The sequence below is a fragment of the Gopherus evgoodei genome, chromosome 7 (genome assembly GCF_007399415.2).
Source record: "Gopherus evgoodei ecotype Sinaloan lineage chromosome 7, rGopEvg1_v1.p, whole genome shotgun sequence".
NCBI classification, from domain to species: Eukaryota; Metazoa; Chordata; order Testudines; family Testudinidae; genus Gopherus; species Gopherus evgoodei.
The window spans coordinates 123,309,796-123,331,320 of record NC_044328.1 but is presented as its reverse complement, the minus strand read 5'-3'; the positions used below and the strand labels follow the sequence as shown (position 1 = coordinate 123,331,320).

At 39.8% G+C, this 21,525-nt stretch overlaps 1 protein-coding gene across 2 annotated transcripts in view; it reads right to left on the bottom strand.

Annotated features, from left to right (window-relative positions):
• Positions 1 to 21,525, bottom strand: part of SUCLG2 (succinate-CoA ligase GDP-forming beta subunit) — a 225,025-nt gene that overhangs the window by 21,818 nt on the left and 181,682 nt on the right. The gene's annotated exons all lie outside the window — the stretch shown is intronic.

The window sequence follows — 21,525 nt, the reverse complement described above, 5'->3', positions numbered from 1 at the left end:
AAGAACATTCACAGTGTGGCAAGCGGACAGCTTTTCTCTAGCAGTACTTTAAGTTCGGTTTGTACAGTTATATAATATGTAACTGCCTATTATGGAACTTCCTATGTATTTCTTTGTCTCTAAAATGTTCTGAAGTTTTAAAAAACGTAGTACAACTTTCAGTTATCATAAACTTAAGAATTAATATGAGGGGGCATCCATGAAGCATTCCCCAAGCCCAAAAAATCCATGTATAAATCTATAAACAGGACGTTTAGCTGTCTGTAGCTGGAGAGTTCTAGTCTGCCAAGTATCCTCTGAATTCTACAGTGCCAATATGAATATTGTATATGATGGAAAGACTGGAGAGAACACTTGTTTTAGGTGAAAAATTAGATATTTGCATGTTTCTATTTTTCTCTCTCTTCCTCCCCATTTTACTGTAGAACAATTACAGCAGACTTAGAACAATGATGCATGTTAGCACGCCACAGCAATGACATCTATTTAGTATCGAATATCTGATAGCTTGAAAAAAATACAATAAAATAAAAATCCTATATTAATACTATAATTATAATTCATCTTATCATTATAAGTGGAAAAATAATTTAAAGAATATCTTCATATAAACACAACAATCATGGATAGAAAAGACAATGAAGGGGAAGGCCAAAGACTTGGTATCTGGACAGGATAGCTGCAGACCTCAGAGAGACCAATTTTCATGACAGTTGATCCTGAATAGGGAAGTGACATGAAATCAGAAGACTATATCTATCTATCTAACTAGATAAGTAATTCAAGATGATGATGACTGCAATACTCAGGTCCCCAAAATCAAAACCGCTGCTGATGTTCTCTTTGTGAAATACTTCTACCGAAGACAAATTAATGTTATCTAATCTTGTGACAGCAGGAAAAACTAATCTTCTGGATTAGTTCTTCATCTACTACCAATGTGAGATCTCTCTCTCATAGACACTCACTCTCTCTCTCGCTATACCATAAACAATATTCTAAAATTACTGATATTGCTGGCTGACTTTGCGGTAATCTGTTGTTCTGAAGCTTGATCCATTTATTTTAGCTGAAACAAGCTGCTCAGCAAATGTCAGTAAAACCGTATCTGCAGTGAATTAAAAGCTACACTGGCAAAGAACTTCCTTAGAGCTTGCTGTGACCGAAATCTGACAAAACCTCTTTACACCTCCGGGCACCTAAACATATTGATTGACCACTCCTCTTCAAAGATAAATAAACTCTATTTAACCCTTTCATCAGCTAATGACATATCCAGAGACTGTGAAGCAGATAATACTTGATACGTTTTGTCTTCTTTTTTTGTGGGTGATTGTGGCAAAACAGTGGGAATGTTAACTCTAAGGCGTCATCTAATGCCAGAAATATTTTCCATATGTTTGAATGCTATACAGTGAGTTTGCGTGATAGCTGGAACATTTTTCAGGCTGAAAGGGCACTATATCACAGTTGATAGGTTTAAGTATGTAACAAGTTCGACAACAACTTCTTGTTAAAGATCCTAGCTTCAGGTCTGCGCATATATAATTTTATCTAACTGATTCAATTCAGGTGTCAGAAAAACAAATGAACAAGAAGGGCAGGTGAGCAGCATACTGGTGGGTATTGCTGGAGCAGCGAACCGCGGCCAGTGGGAGCCACAATCGGCCGAACCTGCGGATGCGGCAGGTAAACATGCCCGGCCCACCAGGGGCTTTCCCTAAACAAGTGGCATCCCAAGTTTGGGAAACACTGCATTAGGCGATGCAATGCTGAACCTAAATCCCATTTGCGAATCTAGTCACCTGAAGATGGGTCCAGGGGACAATCTTGCAATCTCCGTGCTCATTTCTGTCCGCTCCATTCTGATGTCAGAGATGCACATTTTTCCAAAGAGCCGAATATTCTATGTGTTTAATGTAGCTCCAGCAGCACACAGCCATCCTCCAAAACAAACAGGAACTTCTATAAGATGAGGCTCTCCAAGAGCATCACAAACCCTAATGACACAAGCCCTACAACTCTCTTATCAGGTAAACGTGCATTGCATTATTTTCCTGATTTTACTTGTGGGGAAACTGAGGCACAGAGCGGTTAACGAGTCGCCCAAAGTGACACAGGAAGCCTGTGGCAGAGCCAGGATAAGAACCTAGATCTCCCACCTCTCAGCCCTCTGTTTTAACCACCTGCTCTGAATGGGTATGTCTACATTGCAACAAACAGCCCGCGGCACCGAGTCGCAGAGCCTGGTCAGCTGACTTTGGCTGCTGGGCTATAAAATGGCAGTGTACATTCTCGAACTGGACCCCGGAGGGTCTCAAAGCCCAGGCTCCAGCCTGAGCCATAGCCCTGCTGCAGGCCTTTCCCATGTGTCTGATGTGCCTAGGCGTGACTATTACAAAACTCAATGTGGGTGTTGTTAGCTATACCATCTAGAATCGACTCCCTGCATATCTTATCTGCTGCAATAAACCACCTATATAAACCTGGGTGCTGCCTGGTTGCGTGTGATTTTACATATTTTTCAGCAAACGGAGAGCTCCAAAAGCAAATGCCAACTTGAAGGATGTCATCTGGATTTGCAACACTCGCTGAAGAATTCTGAATCCATAAGCCAAAGAATGGACAACACTGATCCACGTACTTTTTTTTTTTTTTAATCTGACAGATACAGTACGGATAATCTTCATTGAATAAGTAATCCAAGGAAATATAAAGCTATGCTCAGGAGACCTGTTCTACGCTGGGCAGCCAAAATAAAGAGACAAGTAAATGGAGACGCACACCATTGTTCCCAGGAGCAGAGCAGATATAGAAGTCCCACTTACAGCCAGGTCCAGACCCATGTTTCTGCTGAAATACAAAGACCACTGTAGCCTAGAATCATAGAAATGCGGGGCTGGAAGGGACCTCGAGAGATCATCAAGTCCAGCCCCCTGCACTGAGGAAGGACTAAGTAAACCTAGACTGTCCCTGACATGGGATTGTCCTACCTGCTCTTAGAAACCTCCAGTGATGGGGACTCCACAACCTCCTTTGGAAGTCTGATCTACAGCTTATCTACCCTTAGAATTAGACAGCTTTCCTTCACATCTAACCTAAATCTCCCCTGCTGCAGATTAAGCCCATTATCATTTAAAGGTTGTGCTGCCCTTGGAGAGTGCACAAAAGTTATTCCCTATTTTAATGTTATCTGCTCTTTTCTTTTTATTAAAAAGCAAACAAGAAAAAACATACACCCATGGGACAAAACTGAGCTCCAAGGGACATAAACGTTCAGTGCCATACACTGGCCTTGAATTTTGCGTCTCCAAAACTGCACCCACAACACTCGGTTTTGGGTATGCAAATAACACTTCTGTTCTAATTAGGCTAGAAGATGTATAACTCTCGATTTGCTTATTGGTCTGATTTGCATGTAACAGTGTTATTTGTATATATCAATCTGTGCTTTTGAGGGTGCAGACTCTTTGGGCCTCATTTTCAGAGGCCTTATGTACCCACAACTTGCACTAAAAGTGTAGGTGCTCAGCACTTCTGAAAATCAGATATTTAGGGTTCAATGTGGCCTTGCAAATTTAGAATCCACTTTTAAAAAATACATATCTGAGTATGAACTGATATTAGTTGGTTGTATCATACCTTAGCCATAGTGTTGGGGGATTGAGGGAGACTTTATGGCTGGCAACGCATTGAGAGAACTGCTATAACTTAGAGAAAAATGACAAATCAAGATTGTAGTTTTCAGTTCTGTGCTGGAATTTGACAAAGTATTTTTGGAGAACACATTTAATTTTGCAGAAGTAAGTATTACTTGGCACTACTACAGCATGTCAATGTCTGTACAGTGTTTTCAGCAGGTAAGGAATGAATCCTCATACCTATCTGAGGGAGGTAAGTATCATTATCTCCAATCTGCAGACAGGGAAACTCAGGCAAGGCAGAGAGGTGAAATGATTTTCCAAGGCCACACAAGAAGTTAGTGGTTGAGCTTGGATTATAACTCAGGTGTTCCTGGCTCCCAACACCAATCTCACTCCTTTAGACCACACTGCCTCTTAGTGGTAAATTGGCCTCCCTTCACCCTGGAGGTTTTCAAACTGGTTTGCATTTGAATGTTTATATTTTCTTACAGTCTGGCATGAGTATAGAGATCATGAAAAGCAGAGACTGATGCAACGACTGAACCAGGTAGAATGCCTCTCCAATTCAGTCCATCAAGCCAATGTATTCCTTACTATTAAGCCACTGTTCTTGACTATTCCAGACTGGGCTTGCACCATTTTGCCAAAGAGTGTGAACACCACATCTATGATGGATTACACTGAAATAACGACATCCACTCTACTTGTCTTCTTATCAATTTTGAATGTCGCTCTCTAATGGTGAACGTTTAGTGAATGAACTCATTCTAGACTTCTCAAATGGATCTGATGTAGTTAAGCTATTAAAAACTATTGCATGGATTTCAAAACGATTTAAAAAATATGCAAAAAACCCCCAAGCAAGACCATTCTTACCCTTAACACTTTTGTTATATCTTATTTTCCTACTGCAGCACCTAGACTGCAATGGAGACCTGGTCCCATTGCGCTAGAAGCTGCACTATACACAGCAAAGGAAAAGTCTCTGCACCAAAAAGCTTACAAAGACATTCTAGGAGTGGGGAAACATCCCCACTACATGGGCAGGGAACTGAGGTATAGAAAGATCAAGGGACTTGCCATAAGCCACAAAGGTGTCTGCAGCAGAGCTGGAACTGAATCCAAATCTCCTGAATCCCAGTCCAAATGCCTCAGCCACAAGACTCTTGCAAAGGTCTTTTTAACACAAATTTAATTCTATAACATCCCTTTCTACTGCTAAAGAACCACGACGTATGGCTCAAGAGCCACATCAATCCTACGTGAAAAGAGAAGTAAATGGAACCTTTGCACAAAAATCAATGGGCGTGCACGTCTCTCAGTGTTTTGCTATGGATCAGCATATGATATATTTCTTTATAACATATACTGGCACAGACATGTACATACAATATTTGCACTACAAAATATATGCAAAACAAGGGAAAGGAACACACTGGCCAACATTTTACTAAGATAAAAACTTAAAAAAAAAACCCAAACAAGATGCAACCTTATATATTATAGGTTACCCAGTTAAAAAGTATTTTTTAAATCGGCAGTCTTATTTTCAAAACTAGAAATGTTTCCCCCCTCTGGATTCTGGATGCATCCTTACTAAAAAGCTTTTTTTTTTTTTAGCACCCTAGAAAAGGTCAGCATTTTGAGGGTTAAAATAACTTCAATGGAAAGAAATTTGAACAGATTCTGAGAGCACTACAAATAAGTTTGAAATATATTTTAATGGTTTTTTTCACATTAAATTCAAAACTACTCAATTGCCACATAAATTATATAGATTTACAAAAATACAGGCTGGACATTATACTGAACTCAGAGCTTCAGTGTGATTACACCCTGATTTATTCATGAGATTTAGTCCAGAAGAGAGATATGCACTTTGCTAGCTACAATACTCAAAATGACGTAATAAAAGGTTGAAATCACACAGGCATATCTTTGCTCAATATGTATCTGTTCCCACTGATGGTTGGGATATGAACACTTATCAATGCCTTGAAAATGCTATTTTAACTGCAGGTTAAATGCAACTTGCCTTATTCAATGTTGAAATCTTACTCAAATCCACTAACTTTTCTTATTAGATCCCATCTAGTTTATTTACAAACAAAGATTCAGCATATGTATCATATTGGTGTGAAAGATTTAAACAAACATCAACATGAAATCAATTGCTCAACACATCCACTAGAGGACAGTGCAATTCAATATGGAAAAGGAATATAAATATCCCCGTGGAGAGAAGACCTGGGTTATTTCTTCTATTTAGAGCCAAACCATCTAATTTTACTTTATAAAAATAGTGTAAAATTTTTTTTTTCTTCTTTGGGAAGGAACTTCCAAAGTCTGAAAGTCACAAATTTAAAGAGGGCAAGTTATCTAAAAAGGAAAACAGGAAAGCTTGTGGTGCTGTGAAGAAATATGAATATAATCCCATTTTAAATGTCTTTTACCACTGTGAAATGGGTCAAGATTTTAAAGAAGTATAAAAAAGTGCATAATTGTTACCTCATCAGGAGAAAAACTCTGGTGGAAACATAGGAAAGAATTCAGATTCCCCAGCCAGGTGTTGACTGGCTGATGGGGAGAGGCAGGAAAATAGATTTTCTTAACTGCTGGGACTGGATGCCTGGCCAGCATTCCCACTATGCCAGGAGACAAATCAACCACAGCTGCAAACTATTTAGGCTCCCAATGGCTGCTATGATTGTGCTGTGTGCACTTTTTGAGATATATAGCACTAAGAACCATCACAAAGCTCAAAACCTCACTCCTTTCTGCTCCAAGTGCAAAGTGCATTTATTTGACCATGTCTTCTCTAATCTGAAACATGGCAAGAAGTGTGCGTGTGCACGCAGTGTGTATGATTCTCCACCTGGGGAGAGAAACCACAACATGGGACAGATGGTAGACATGTGGCTTAATGTACTGCTGGAAGGTGCTCAGATACTATGGTGAAGAGAACAGTATAAAAATCTGTACAGAATAGAAAAAAAATTGTGAATGGATGCTCAATATCTGGACTGCATATTAACAGTCCAGATTAGCATATTAGTAATTAACTTATTAGTTCAGGGATCCTGTTTGCTAAGGAAAGGACTGAAAACCCATCTCCTGATATAACTAATTTGGGACTCTACTGGATACTTTGTTCTAGTTAATTCACCTCTCTAGGAAAAAAGGGTTTCAAGATTCCAACTGCCATGTGTCTGCAAAGTTATTCTGCAACTCCAATGAATCATCTGAATTTCATGTGCTGAGCCAGTGCTCCAGGCCCTCCTCTCCAAGCCTGCCTGCTGCAAACTCAGAACCAGAATGCTCCACCATTTGATTTGGCTTTCAAGAGAAATAAAGGTTATTTGTTGGACTGGGAAAGATTGCTGAAAGAATTCAATGGTGGGTCTCTTCTGTCTCTCTGAAGGGATTACTTTGTGACCTAGAAGTCCTTTGACAGGAGTGAAAGAAGAGTTCAGATCTGGGGTGTTCTGTCACAGGCTGGGATGTGCTAAGCACGGGAAACAGGCCTAGCTCTCATGCAGACTTGTTTGTGACATTTTCTTCCTGGAATTCTCCCCTATTCCCTTTTGGTCACAATATGGGAAGAGATTCAAGAATTACCTGGCTCAGTTCCCTAGCTCAATGGAACCAGGAATGCTGGACTGTGTGTCACAGGTTCCATACTTGATAAGAGCATTTTGCCCAAGTGACCGTGGCCTGTGCTTGTGGAGCAGGAAGAAAAGAGTTGTATCCCCACTGTCACTAAGAAATTCCAAATGGGTATAGTGGGTAGCAAAGAGAAAACCATGAACTTCCAGGCTGCCATGGCTGTAACGGTATCTATTTTTAGCTTGGCACGCCTTGCACTGACAATAGTCCAAATGCTTTGTTTTGTTTACAGGATGACACACTTTGAGTCCTAGCACAAGGGAGGATAAGAACAAAGAATGGCCATAGTGATTCAGCCCAAAGGTCCATCTAGCCTAGTATCCTGTCTACCGACAGTGGCCAATGCCAGGTGCCCCAGAGGGATTGAACTTAACAGGTAATGATCTAGTGATCTCTCTCCTGCCATCCATCTCCACCCTCTGACAAACAGAGGCTAAGGACACCGTTCCTTACCCAACCTGGCTAATAGCTATTAATGGACTTAACCTCCATGAATTTATCCAGGTCTCTTTTAAACGCTGTTATAGTCTTAGCCTTCACAACCTCTGCAGGCAAGGAGTTACACAGGTTGACTGTGCGCTGTGTGAGAACTACTTCCATTTATTTGTTTTAAACCTGTTGCCCAGGTGGCCCCTAGTTTTTCTGTTATGAGAACAAGTAAATAACTTTTACTTATTCACTTTCTCCACATCACTCATGATTTTATATAGCTCCATCATATGCCCCCTTAGTCTCCTCTTTTCCAAGCTGAAAAGTCCTGGCCTCTTTAATCTCTCCTCATATGGGACTCATTCCAAACCCCTAGTCATTTTAGTTGCCCTTCTCTGAACCTTTTCTAATGCCAGTATATCTTTTTTGAGATGAGGAGGCCACATCTGTATGCAGTATTCAAGATGTGGGTGTACCAAGGATCTATATAAGGGCAATAAAATATTCTCCGTTTATTCTCTATCCCATTTTTTAATGATTCCTAACATTCTGTTTGCTTTTCTGACTGCCGCTGCACACTGCGTGGATGTCTTCAGAGAACTGTCCACAATGACTCCAAGATCTCTTTAGTTGTAGCTAAATTAGCCTCATCATATTGTATGTATAGTCAGGGTTATTTTTTTCCAATGTGCATTACTTTACATTTATTCACATTAACTTTCATTTGCCATTTTGTTGCCCAATCACTTAGTTTTGTGAGATCTTTTTAAAGTTCTTCACAGTCTGCTTTGGTCTTAACTATCTTGAGCAGTTTAGTATTGTCTGCAAACTTTGCCACCTTACTGTTTACTCCTTTCTCCAGAACATTTATGAACAAGCAGATGGGATCTAGCAATGATGCCATCGTTTTCATGCACCCTTTGTACCTGATGACAATTATATTAATAGGAAGCTAACTAATCCCCTAGTGTGACCCCTTACTTATACAACAGATTAGAATGCACAATGGGAGGAAAAAAACATAAAAAATAGAGACTTTTAGATAGCTTTTTGGAAAAGTATCAGATGTGAGATATTGCTTCATTAATATTTTCAACTGAGGGGATTACAGTAGCATTTCACTGTATGACTGCACATTTAGAATCAACATGTGGTGAGAGACATTTTTGAGTCAGAATGGGCCTCTACAACATAACTAGAGGAAATAAAATATTATTTAATCTCATTTGTCTCATTCATACCATTTATCAAGTGCCTATTATTTTGGTAGCTAAGCACCAACCGTACTACCTACTCTGGAAACCAGGTTCTATAACTGATGGTGAAAAAATTACACCAAAATTGCCCACCTATCTAAAGAGCAAAATCAGCCAACATAGCAGTTAGGAGTTTAGGGCCTAATCTTGCACAAACTTAATACTGGACTATTCATAGCAGTAGGAGGTATTTACAGTAATAAGCACCTGGAGGACTGTTCAATACTCAGGGAACATTTGGGGGCTGTGATGGATAATCAACGGAACATGAGCTCCTAGTGCAACAGCATGGTCAAAAGAGCAAGTACAATCTTTGGGTGAATAAACAGAGGAGTCCTGAGCAGCAGCAGAGAGGTTATATTACCTCTGTTTTTGGCACTGGTACGACTGCTGCTGAATATGTCCAGATCTGATAAATTGGAAAGGGTTAAAAGAAGAGTCACAAGACTGATTAATGGATTAGAAAACATGTCTGTTACTATAAAAGGCTCAAGAGAACTTTAAGGAGTGATTTGATTATAGGCCATAAATACCTACATGGGGAACAAAGATTGAATAATGATTTCTTCAATCTTGCAGAGAAAGGTATAAAGGTATAAATCCAAGAGCTGGAAGTTGAAGCTATAGTAATTCAAACTGGAAATAAGGTGTAAATTTGTAACTGCAAGAGTAATTAACTGTTGGAACAACTTACAAAGAGTCATGGTGACCATTTCTAAATAAAGATTGGATGATCTAAAAGATCTGCTCTAGCAATTCTACTGGGGAGGTTCTATGGCCTGTTTGTTATCCAGGAGGTCAGCATAAGTCGGGGTGGGCAAACTAGGGCCTGTGGGATGGATCCGTCCTGTTTTAAGCCGGTCCCTGAGCCGCACCAAGTGGCTCGGCCCCGCTCTGGCTGGGGCGCTGGGTTGGGGGCCACACCCCTGAACCTCTCCCCATGCCTCAACTCCCTGCCCCAGCCCTGATCCCCCTCCCACTCTCTAAACCCCTCAATCCCTGCCTGGAGCACCCTTCTGCACCCCAAACTCCTCATCCTCAGTCTCATCCCTGAGCTCGCACCCCTAGCCGGAACCTGAACTCCTTTCCACACCCCTGCCCTGATCTCCCTCCCACTATCCGAACCCCTCAGTCCCAGCCCAGAGCACCCTCCTACACCCCAAACTCCTCATCCTCAGAGCCCACACCCTGTCCTGCACCCCAATTCCGATTTTGTGAGCATTCAGGGCCCTCCATACAATTTCTGTTCCCTGATGTGGCCTTTGGGCCAAAAAGTTTGCCCACTCCTGGCCTAAGTGATCACAATGGTCTCTTCCGGCCTCAGCATCTATGAATACATATCATCATCCGGCTGTGCAAACTGAATGTAGGAGACTGACATGCTAGTTGTGTACACCCCAGAATCCCCTGTCTTAGAAAGATTACACAATATTTTGGCTGTGAATAGATCCTTCACAACTGAATAAAAGTTTCATATTATATTTAATCCAATATCATCCTGCATTTTGCTTCATGCACCTTAGGTTTAACTTCTTAATGAAATTGTACTTTGAAGCATTTTTGACATTTTTAATGAACCTGACGTTCAAATTAGATTTCTGATCACTAAACAATATTCAGTTATGGGAAAAATAAAAATAAAATAAGTAAAGGATTCATTATTTAAGCAATATGACAAAAGAGGCAGTATATTTCTCTACTATTTAAGCAATGTGCTATGACAGGGAATTCATTTCTGTACAATTGCATCATGCTTTATGTGGTGTTACAAGGTTAAGGGCTGAGTGACTCTAATCATTTGAAAAGAGCAATAATCTTCTAAAAAGACAGTTCCTGGAGTATCTTAATGCTGTGATAAAATGGAACTAGTGGAGTGTACACTCCAATATACAGCATGGATATAGTCAATGTAAATTATTGTTGAATTTTAGAAGTTAGAGTTTTACTAATTGAATTAATCCTTGTACATTAACAACACTCTAGGAAATTTACCAAAAATGTAGTTCTTTGTTTTTATCAAGATCATAAGTACCCATAACAAGGACATCAGACACCTAGACTGCAGCTTTACTGAAAATCTACAAGACATCACATATGATTTCTGATAATAGTGGAAGAATTCAAATCTGACAGCCCATTCCAAAGACCCACTTATAAATATGTATTACAAACAAAACAAGGAGTTTGTCACCCATGTATTTAATGAACATTGATATCAATTCGACATCACTGACTGGCAAATCTCCTTTGCTAATCACAATTCTAAAGCTACTTCGTCATTCATAAAGAGTATTAAACCTCTTCAACGACATTTTAAATCCTTATTGGAAATGGTCTTTGGGGAAGAATGGGCAAGAAATTGCGTGAATGCTACAAAACTGAATATCCAAATTATTTTAATTCCCTTCTCCCGCCCCCCAAAATATTCAGAGTTTTGGAAGTCACTAGAAACAAAGTAGAAACAGAAAACTAGCTCCCAATATTAGCATAACACTCCTAACTATGCCTTTACTGAGCTGTAGTAACACTATCTGTTTCTCACTCTACTGTCAAGCCTCTCCACAGCGCAGAGATTAGTGAACAAAGGGTACGTCTACACTGCAATTAGACACCTGTGGCTGCGGGGCTCAGGCTAAGAAGCCGTTTAATTGCGCTTTAGATGTTTGGGCTTGGGTTGCAGCCCCAGCGATGGGGCACTGGGACATACCCCGTTTTTTGGAGGGAGCAGGAGTTGGCTATCCTTGCACAGAGCAACTTTCAGGAGTGAGACATATATATGGCTTATGAGAACATCCACAGCTACATTAAACAGAGGAGAGGGGAAAAAAGAAAAAAGAAAATGAGCCGTCATGATTCAGGGCATCAGCCAACCACTAAGTGATGGAGTTAGAAATCAATTTCCCTGTAGAACGGTTCTCTGAAACTGCCCACTGTCAGAGACAAAACTAGGTGGATACAGGTCTAGCCTGGCAATTTCCATGTTCCGTAGACAATTGACCATCTGGATATCATGTAATTGTATCCCCAAAATTGCAAGTGTAAAATAAGACTCTTTTCCATGTTTAGCCCTAAAAACATTTTTTTTTTACTTTAAAATGCAACTTAGGATGCAAAAAACCCTCCCTGACAAACTCCCACATCATAACTCTTGAAAATGATTTGCCTTCTGGCTTTTTTCAGGACATCCTCAATCCATGATTTCATCTTTTCTCTGCACCAATTGGGATAGACACTTGCTTTATTTTAATTAAAGCGGAAAGTCTCACATAATCACAGGACTCCAGGAACTGGGGCTTTAACAGTGACACCAAATATTCTTAGACTTGTGATGAAATGTGTGGACATCTACTTTCTACTTCTATCTGCTGGACTCCACATTTTCCTTTCGGTAAAAGATTGGCCCAAGCATCATGTTTTAAAAATTGATGTCAAGGGAAAAATTACTGAATCTAAACCACAGCCCAAATTATTTTCATTCCATAACTGAATATATACCCTAGAGAAAAGTACAGTGTATTTACCTACAGTATCAAAATACTATATTTTGCTCTCATCCACAAAAAAATCAGATAAGGAGCAGTTATTTATCAGCTACAGAGACTCAGGAGAGCTTAATACTTTGTCACCTGAGACATATGTCTGACATGTATTCCCCATGCAGAGGGGAATGCAGCATCACAGAAACTCATATCTAGGTCAGACTATTGTTTTGATAGATGGAAACTTCTGAAAAAGAATTCTAAACTGGAAGAACTTTAATTAAAGCATAAAATGTATTGTCAAGGATGCTGAATGACATATGGTTTGCCTAACATATAAAACCTGCAAATAATTAAAAAGTGTTCTTCTACAATAACACTAGTAATCAAAAACCTTAATTATTGTGCGTATGAGGTTTTGAATTATTACCACGTCAACATTAGCAAATCAAAATGCATGCCCATCAACTCTTCACTGTAAAATTTATACAAGACTGCATAAAAACAGAGAGTGGTAATGTTTGAGTCGTGTGTCCTTGTTATCAATTACAATGATAATATTGTGAAAGCATTACAATCTTTTCAATTTAAGCATACTGTTTAATCAGGACACAGTGTTTGTCTAGAGACTGTAACCAAAGACTTGGAACTAAAGCCCTTATTTTTTTTAATGTGAAGAATTCGTTGCTATTCCACCAACAGGAACTGGACTTCATCAGATAAATGTAACTGTGACTCTCGCCAGATTTGTCACTATGATTCTTGGCCGAGAGAGTAGGTGGCGCTTTCGCACTGTCCTTCCAATGCGCTAGCAACCATAGGCAGACAAGGGATGTCCCACTCAGAGCTGGGGGAGACTGGGAGGCAGATTATGAGCCACAATCTCCTTCCCAGTCTGCTCCAGGGGCAGCATGTTGTTTGGGGCTGGAATCAAAGGCTCAGTTCAGTCCTTAACAGTATTTTTGTCCTGATTTTCCTCTGTTGGGACCCCCAGCCTCCCTTGCTATGTATATTAATACCGTGCACTGGGAGCAGAGTTTCTGGAAGATGAATGATCATTTTTATCTTCTGTGAGGTTATATAAAAGTAATTTGAAGTTTTTTCTTTAAATGGAATAACTGACAGTTTAAAAATTAATGATCAGTAAATCACATTTTTACATAGCTAGAGTGCAACGTTAAGGATCACATTATTGGGTGACTGGATGGCTCACAGGCTTGTCAGTAGGTTCTAGAGCTTTTTGAATTTTGTTAATCATCATAACATGCAGTTTGGGACTTTAAAAACACCACCACCACACTATTATGTGTTTTATTTGACCTCAGAGTTTCTGCATTTCAGTGTCTGGGAAAGAGTCATTCTCCCTGCAAAGAAACAAATACACAATACGATTTATCAGCTGCCTCACCCTTGCTTAAAGCAAAGCACAATAAAACAAGAGGGGAGTGTTCAACCCACAGCCCTGAAGTGATCTGAACACCACATCTGAACTGTGAAAGATGTCACAGTGCAACATTAAGAAACAGATGGAGTGAGCACAAAACAAAGCACAGAAAAGCTAGCGTGAAGGAACAGTAATCAAGGTTGTGATGTTCAAGGCAGACTAGGGGATTCAGACACATTAAACTTAGCCTTAGATACATCTTCTGTTATGTCTACACCAGTGGTTCTCAACCTATTTACCACTGTGGGCTGCATATGCAATTCTCTCTGTGTTATGTGTGCTGCAGCCACACAATATATATACTACCTGTATGGCCCTGAGGATGCCACATGGGCCACAGCTGCGTGCTGATCGGGCCACAAGACTATGTCAGCAAAACTTATGTCGCTCAGGAGTGTGAGTATTCCACCACCTGAGCAACAAAAATGACGCCGACAAAAGCTCATGTGCATAGTGCTACGTTGGTGGGAGAGCTTTTCCCGCTAATATAGCTTCTGCCACTCATGGAGGTGGGTTTTTTAGGCTGACGGGAGAGCTTCTTCACCACATGCACTACAGCTGCACCACTGCATGTATAGACTTGGCCTAAATCACAGGCTGCTTTGTAAATCTCAACCCAGATCTCTATGTAATACAACATTGGATAAAGGTCCCTCTATTAGCCCTCGGTGACCAATATTACCCTAGCTGACAAGGGAACTTGGTTACAAAATGATTTTGCAGTGAGGGCAACAGAAATGTAACCTGCAGACCCTCTTTCTCATGGAGATCTGTATTAACCACTGCAAATTAGGGCTTGGCCCTGCCCTCTGATAGGCTGTGAAATACTGTTTACGAGCAACTGCTTGGAAAGTATTTAAAATTACTGTCCTTTCCACAGGACTAATAAGCATAGCTTAGTAATGGTGAACGTTATTAGTCGCATGGATTGACTTTGAGGCGTATGGCTGAGATTCCAAAGTCACCTCTGGGATTTAGAGGTATATGACTTTTAATGGAAATTGGGCATCCAAATCTTATGTGGCCTTGAAAATCCCAGTAAAAAAATTACTCAAACTACTACACTGCACACACCACTGCTTGAAACTAATGTGACCGATCTTCTGTATCGAGTGGGGGGAAATGAATAGAGTACTAGTCAATATTCAGTTACAAAACTGACTATCAACTGTTGCCAAAAGCCATAATTTGCTATGGTGTTTTTAAAATGACACACCACCTCTACATTAAGATTTTCTGCAATGATCATTGCAATACTCAATATTGGTGATAAAAGAATATAAACACAAGATTACAGTAATTTCTTGTTTTCGGGACTCTTAAGAGGAAACTGATTAGGAAATAACATTCTGTAAAAAGCAAACATCGTATTAAATTAATTCTTAAACACATCTGTGAAGCAAATCCAACAAAAGCTTGATCTGCAGTAATAATGAATATCTTAGTCAATTTCTCAACCTCTAAGTAAATCAGACAAACAAGCAAAAGCAGATGAATGGTTTTACCCTGTAAAAGTGCAAAAGCAAAATGCAAAGTTTACTATCTTCTTGGGGCCACCTTTGATTTTCCACAGCTGGATGAGATCAGAAGAGACAGGGCCGGCTCCAGGGGTTTTGCTGCCCCAAGCAGCTAAAAAAAAAAAAAAAAAAAAAGCCACGATCGGGATCTGTGGCAATTCAGCTGGAGGTCCTTCGTTCCAACCAGGAGTGAGGGACCCTCCACCAAATTGCCGTCAAATAGCTGGACCTGCCACCCTTCTCCGAAGTGGCTGCCCCAAGCACCTGTTTGCTAAGCTAGTGCCTGGGGCCTTCCCTGAGAAGAGGGTACTCAAATTTCCCAGCTTTTGGGAATTTATTTCACAATCTTACCACGATGCTCTCTTCTCACATACACGTTATTATCTGTATTGTGTTAGTGCAGAAAGGAACGAATCAGGATCTGGGCATTGTTACTCTAGGGTCCGTACAGCTACACAAGAAATCACAATCCCTAAAACCAAAAGCTTACAGTAGAAACAGATAAGGGACGAGAAGAATATGATCTAACACACAGTGTTAGATTTGCATCGTAAACATTTTATATACTTTAAAACTTTTTTTTTCTTTTTTTTTTAAATTCAGCTATACCCAACTGAACAGATCCCGGGGAGGGATTTGAAGGAGAGATCATTACAGATCATTTCAGAGAGGTTGTTTCATACATAGGAGGCAGTTAACCAAAAACGAGTGTGTGCAGTATAGCAGGATTTACCTAAACCATCAGCTGAGAATCACAGCTGTTCATTTAAAACGGAGATATTACCCTTTATAAGGACACACTCCAAATGCACTATAAAGGAACAGAAAATGAGCTCACTATAAGCACAGCACAAACCTCACTGGTGGCACTGAGTACTGCTGTTCACCATCTCTTAGCCAGCATGCGGTGTAGTTTCTTCCAGCGATGAACTTCCATTTTATTTCAGTTGCCATTTTAGTGCTAAATTTGGTCTGCTTGGGAAAACTAATGTATATACTTACCATAAAAAACGTGGCAATGTGTGCCTGTATTCTCGCCAGTAATGGCCTAGTTAAAAATAGATTATTCGTGATAAAGAATAATGGAGGTGTACCCAAAGAACCCCGTGCAATGCCTACTGCAACTGATAAACAGACATTAGTGGGTGTTGGACTCAGGCAACGGTGGGCCATTGCTGATTGATGGGATATACAAGGGAATATGTACAAACCAAGCCCCTTTATACCAAGAGCTACAGCAACAAAGGAGACTTATGCTCCCCATTGCAATACCTAAATTTATGCTCTGCTGCCCAACGGAACTCTCAGCTGGGAGTTAGGTGCCTGGGCTCCATATGTGATGCATGGGGAGAGACGGGGGCCTAAAAAAGGGATTCACAGATGCTACCAAGCTGAGCTGCCTAAACTAGCCAGTAGGAAATGCAGAGGAGATGGGCGGGCCCTAAGCCCTAGCCTTCAAAAGGGCATTCGGTGCCTAACTCTAGACTGGAGAGAGATGCCTTCCTCCAGTTGGGATTCACAGGCACGAACCATCTCCTGGAGTTAGGCATCTAAACAGGTCACTCCTTTTCTTGCAAAAAATGATGGTGGTGGGGGTAGTCTTCTAGCCAATGGCCCTGTGGTTAAAGCACTCACCCAAGATGTGGGAGACCCAAGTTCAAATCTGCTTTCTACCTGTTCTAGAGCAAGGACTTGAACCCAGGTGTTCCACATTCCAGGAAAGTGCCTTAAGTCCTGGGATGAATCTCTCAGTGTCTCCTATTGAAGCTGTTCCACTTTACATAAAATACTTAACTATTCATAGAACCAGAGAGAAAATGACCAGAACAGTCTATTGCACACACCTGTGGACCCAGATTCCTGAGCCAATTAATATTTAAGTATTTCATACAAAGTGAAACAGCTTCAACAGGAGTGAAAGGGAGCCCCACTCCTGAATACCCCATAGCTTAGGGCACTCACCTATGAGACAGGGGCTCTTGGCCCCTGCTCTGAATTAGACAGAGTAAGGATTTGAAGCAGTGCCTCCCACATCCTGGGTAAGTGCTCTACCACCTGTATATTAGGGTGTCAAAGCAGAGCCACCACATCATTCTCAGCTGCATTTTGTGTGGTGCCCAATCTGGAAGACATGCTCTTAGATGGCCTCTGACAACACATACAGGGGTACTCCTAGTTTGTTAATCTGCCTTGGTTTAGGTACTGAGTGGCCTGGCAGCATCAGGAGGCAGGCAGCCATGTGCAGGGACACAGGCAGAATTTAACTGCTATGGGGACTTCAGGAGACTACAGGGTTAGGTGGTAACTATGCAGGTATTCTCAGGACCTAAAATTTGGATTTAGGCATCTAAAGTGGCAATTAGGTGCTTAAATGCTTTTGTAGATCTAGCTTCAAGTTCCTGTCCAGAAGGGCCCTGGGGAGAAAATGTCTGACACACATTTCCTTGGGGGTCATCAATGAATAGGACCCTACCCCACATTTTGGCCCTTTGTGTGCTCTCAAAGTACTCATTTATTTTGGAGATTATCAATGCGTCCCTTGAAATACAGCTACAGATGGCCTTTGTCAAATCAATCACATTTAAATCTTGATGCTGGTAAAAGCAGTTGAGTAGTCTTGAAAAGGTGTTGAAAAAGAACAGCACCAGACTACCCTTCAGCATTATAAATAGCTCTTAGCTTGATGACATCTGAAAGTGCTTACAAAGAGCAGAGCAAAGGCTTTTGGTTTGCTTCAGCCTAATTAAAATGTTTAAAAAGCATTTAATTACAATATGCCAAACAATACAAATGTAAAGATCTTTCCTACAGAGACTGCGTGATGAACTGAATTTATTTTTTTTAATCAAATCGTTGGCAAGCAGTGTGGATTTCTTGTTTGTAAACAACTATACTAATGCTAAACATATTTATTCATGGCTTGACAAGAAATATTGCTGTGTAATTAATCATTTCCCTATCTAATTTAGACAAAATAAAAAAACAAAAACAGAACTTGTACCCCTCTCCCATTATGAAATAGTCAGCTACACCCAAATGAATAATTATCTGAATTATCAACTATCTACACATGTGCAGCTCTTTTCAGTCCAAACAATGCCAGACCCTTGATGCATGTTGGTAATCTCATACACATTCACTTACTCTTTGCTTTAACTAAGAAAATCTCCTTATAAATTAAATACACTCACAATCATGAACTATTAAAACTATTGTTTCAAGTTATCTATTTTTGCAGGCTTCCCTATTTATATTCATTGCTAAGATGCCAACTCTGTATTATTTGTGAAGTGTCTGCTTGAGTGGGGGGAAAATGTTAAAGGCCATGGGTTAAGATTAATTCTTTGAAAATAAGGTAACACTTTAAAGCTGTGGAAAGTCATCGCTGGAATTAGCTCCTAAAACGGTGCCTAGCTTTGAAAACTAAAAGAACTGAGTTAATATAAAAATATTAATTAATACGTATTTAGTTTTACAAGTCTAAATAGTTTGAAATTGTAAGAGTGGTTTGATTTTTATATGTAAACATTTGTAGACCTCAAAGGTTGTGCAATATAACCTTTCATGCTATAACTTTCTCCCTGGTTCTCAAATGTAGCCATTAGGAGTCAACATGAAAACACAGCAAAGTAACATGTTTATGCAAAAAAGAGATTACATTTTTCACAAGGAGTTTCAATCGAAAGAAAAGGAAATTTAAACTCCTGATTGAGTGCGTTTTTGCATATAAAGGCAGTGCACCTATATTATTTTGGGGGAAGTTCTGTGGTCAGCATTATATAGGAGGTCTGACTGGATGATCACAATGGTCCCTTCTGGCCTTGGAATCTATGAATACATTTCTGAACTTAGAGGAGAAAAATACAACTACACTTACAAAGTTATTGTACACAAAAAGAATACTCTGATCTGTAAAAAGGTGCAGGCATATTACACAAGTGACAACTTTGACAAGACAAGATCTTGTGCAGCCAAAAAATTAAAATAATGAGACAAAAGCCCTTACTTTATGTCAGAGGCCTAGCACGAATAGCATCATTACACCACTACTTTCTGAATACTCCTTTTGATTCGGGTTGACTCTGGAGTTAACAAAACAACATATTCCATGAGGAAACTGCAAAGTCTGTCCAGCTTAAAAGACAAACACTTTGTTTAAATTTCAATATTATAAATGAACTACAGAAAGTATATTTTTGGCAGAGTGATGGGGGAACAAAAGGGTAGGAACAATTCAATTTTAGAATTCTCCTACATTCCTTGAAGTGGAAGGAATAATTCTAGAGTAACCGCAGATGATAATACATTTATTATGGAAGCCTCACATTGTCGTTCGTCTTCAGTGTCTGCTGCTGACAGATAGACTCATTTATAATCCTTTGCCAGCCTACAAATGGCAAACTCTTTTGAATTAGTCCCCAAACTTGAGCTGACCAATTCAATTCTCTCCACAAATGACTGGGCAGCATTTCAAAACTTTGCTTAGAGAAAGTAAAAAGTCCTATATCTTGGCTAACAGAGGGACTCCATGGTCTTTTCCTCAGTGTTCATTGGAATGTTGATTCTTTTGAGTTTTAAGGAAAATCTGGATGCACAGTAAACAAAAAAATAAATAAATACAATTACATTTATTCTGTAAAAAATCCCCAAATTCAAATCTTAACACTCCTTTCCACCCTCTCAAACTTCAGGGAAGTTAAGAGCCTGGTCCAAACTACCGTACATGATACTGTGCATCTCTAACTCCATAGGGAATTTTTAACAAGCAGACTCCAAGAAATTGCCATTGTCTAGCCCATTACTTGCTACAGAAAGAAGGCTTGGAGTAGACAAGACCTGAACACACAGTGAATTCAACAGACTTTTTGTTCATATTCATGATTATTTTCCTCCTCTCAAAGGTTCTCAGGTTCCCATTGTTCCCACCCAGAGAATGCAGTCCCATGGAAACCCTTTACTGAAAGGCTCTCAATGTATTTTACCTGAAAATGCAACAAAAGTTATGTTCAAATAGTCTGTTCTGGCAGCTACGACAAGAGGTGCAGCAGATTAGTACATTACTCCTTTGCTTTGGGACTTTTTTTTAATTTTTTTTTTTAAGGTTTTGTGAAATTAGTTTGATGTTCTGTCAAATCCCCCATGCATCAGTGACCAAATATCTCTCACAGTGTAGAGTAACTGTCAATCTGAATACCTGAAAGACCACTACTGCAATCAGAAGGGTGATGCAAAGCAGGATTGAAGAGCAATGGAAAATGTGTGTGTGATGGGCCCTAGCTAGGGCTATTAGAAAATTACTTTAATAAATACCCAAATGCTTTAGAGTCATATCTGTCACCATTTTTTGTTTTTTCCAATATTCAGATGCAAAAAACAAAACAAGGTTTGATACACCATGGGGCTTTTACCACTCAGAACTGAGGAAATAAATACATGAATGTCAAGAAATCATGGTTGCACAGAAATATTAAGCAATAGATTCACGCTTTTATACAGGTACCTCACAAGAGCCTATTGATGAAATAGTCACAGGGCAAAGCATTATGATGGATCAAAAAACTGGTTAGGATATAGGAAGAAAAGAGTAAGATTAAATGGTCAATTTTCATCATGCCAAAATGTTAACAGTGAGGTGCCTCAAGGTTCTGTAATAGGTCCAATGTCTAACACAAAATAATATTCACAAGGGGGAAGGAACACAAGCCAGAATAGGGAAAGAACAGGTTAAAGAATATTCAGACAAATTAGATGCATCCGAGTTTGCAAGGCCTGATGAAATTCATCCTAGAGTACTTAGAGAGACTGAAAAAACTGGGATTCTTGACCTTAAAAAATAGATGAGTAAAAGGGGACATGATAAAAATATACAAAATGAACAATCTAAAGAAGGTAGATGGAGGGTTTTTTTCCCTTCCCAATCTCATAAAACAAGAACATGTAGCCATTCAATTTAACTAGAAGTGACAAATTGAAATTTGATAAAAGGAAATACATGTAATTAGACTGTGAAACTCATTGTGACAGGAAGTTATGGCCAAGAACTTCAGAAGATTCAAAAAGTGATTGGACCTTCATCTAGTCCTGGTCCCT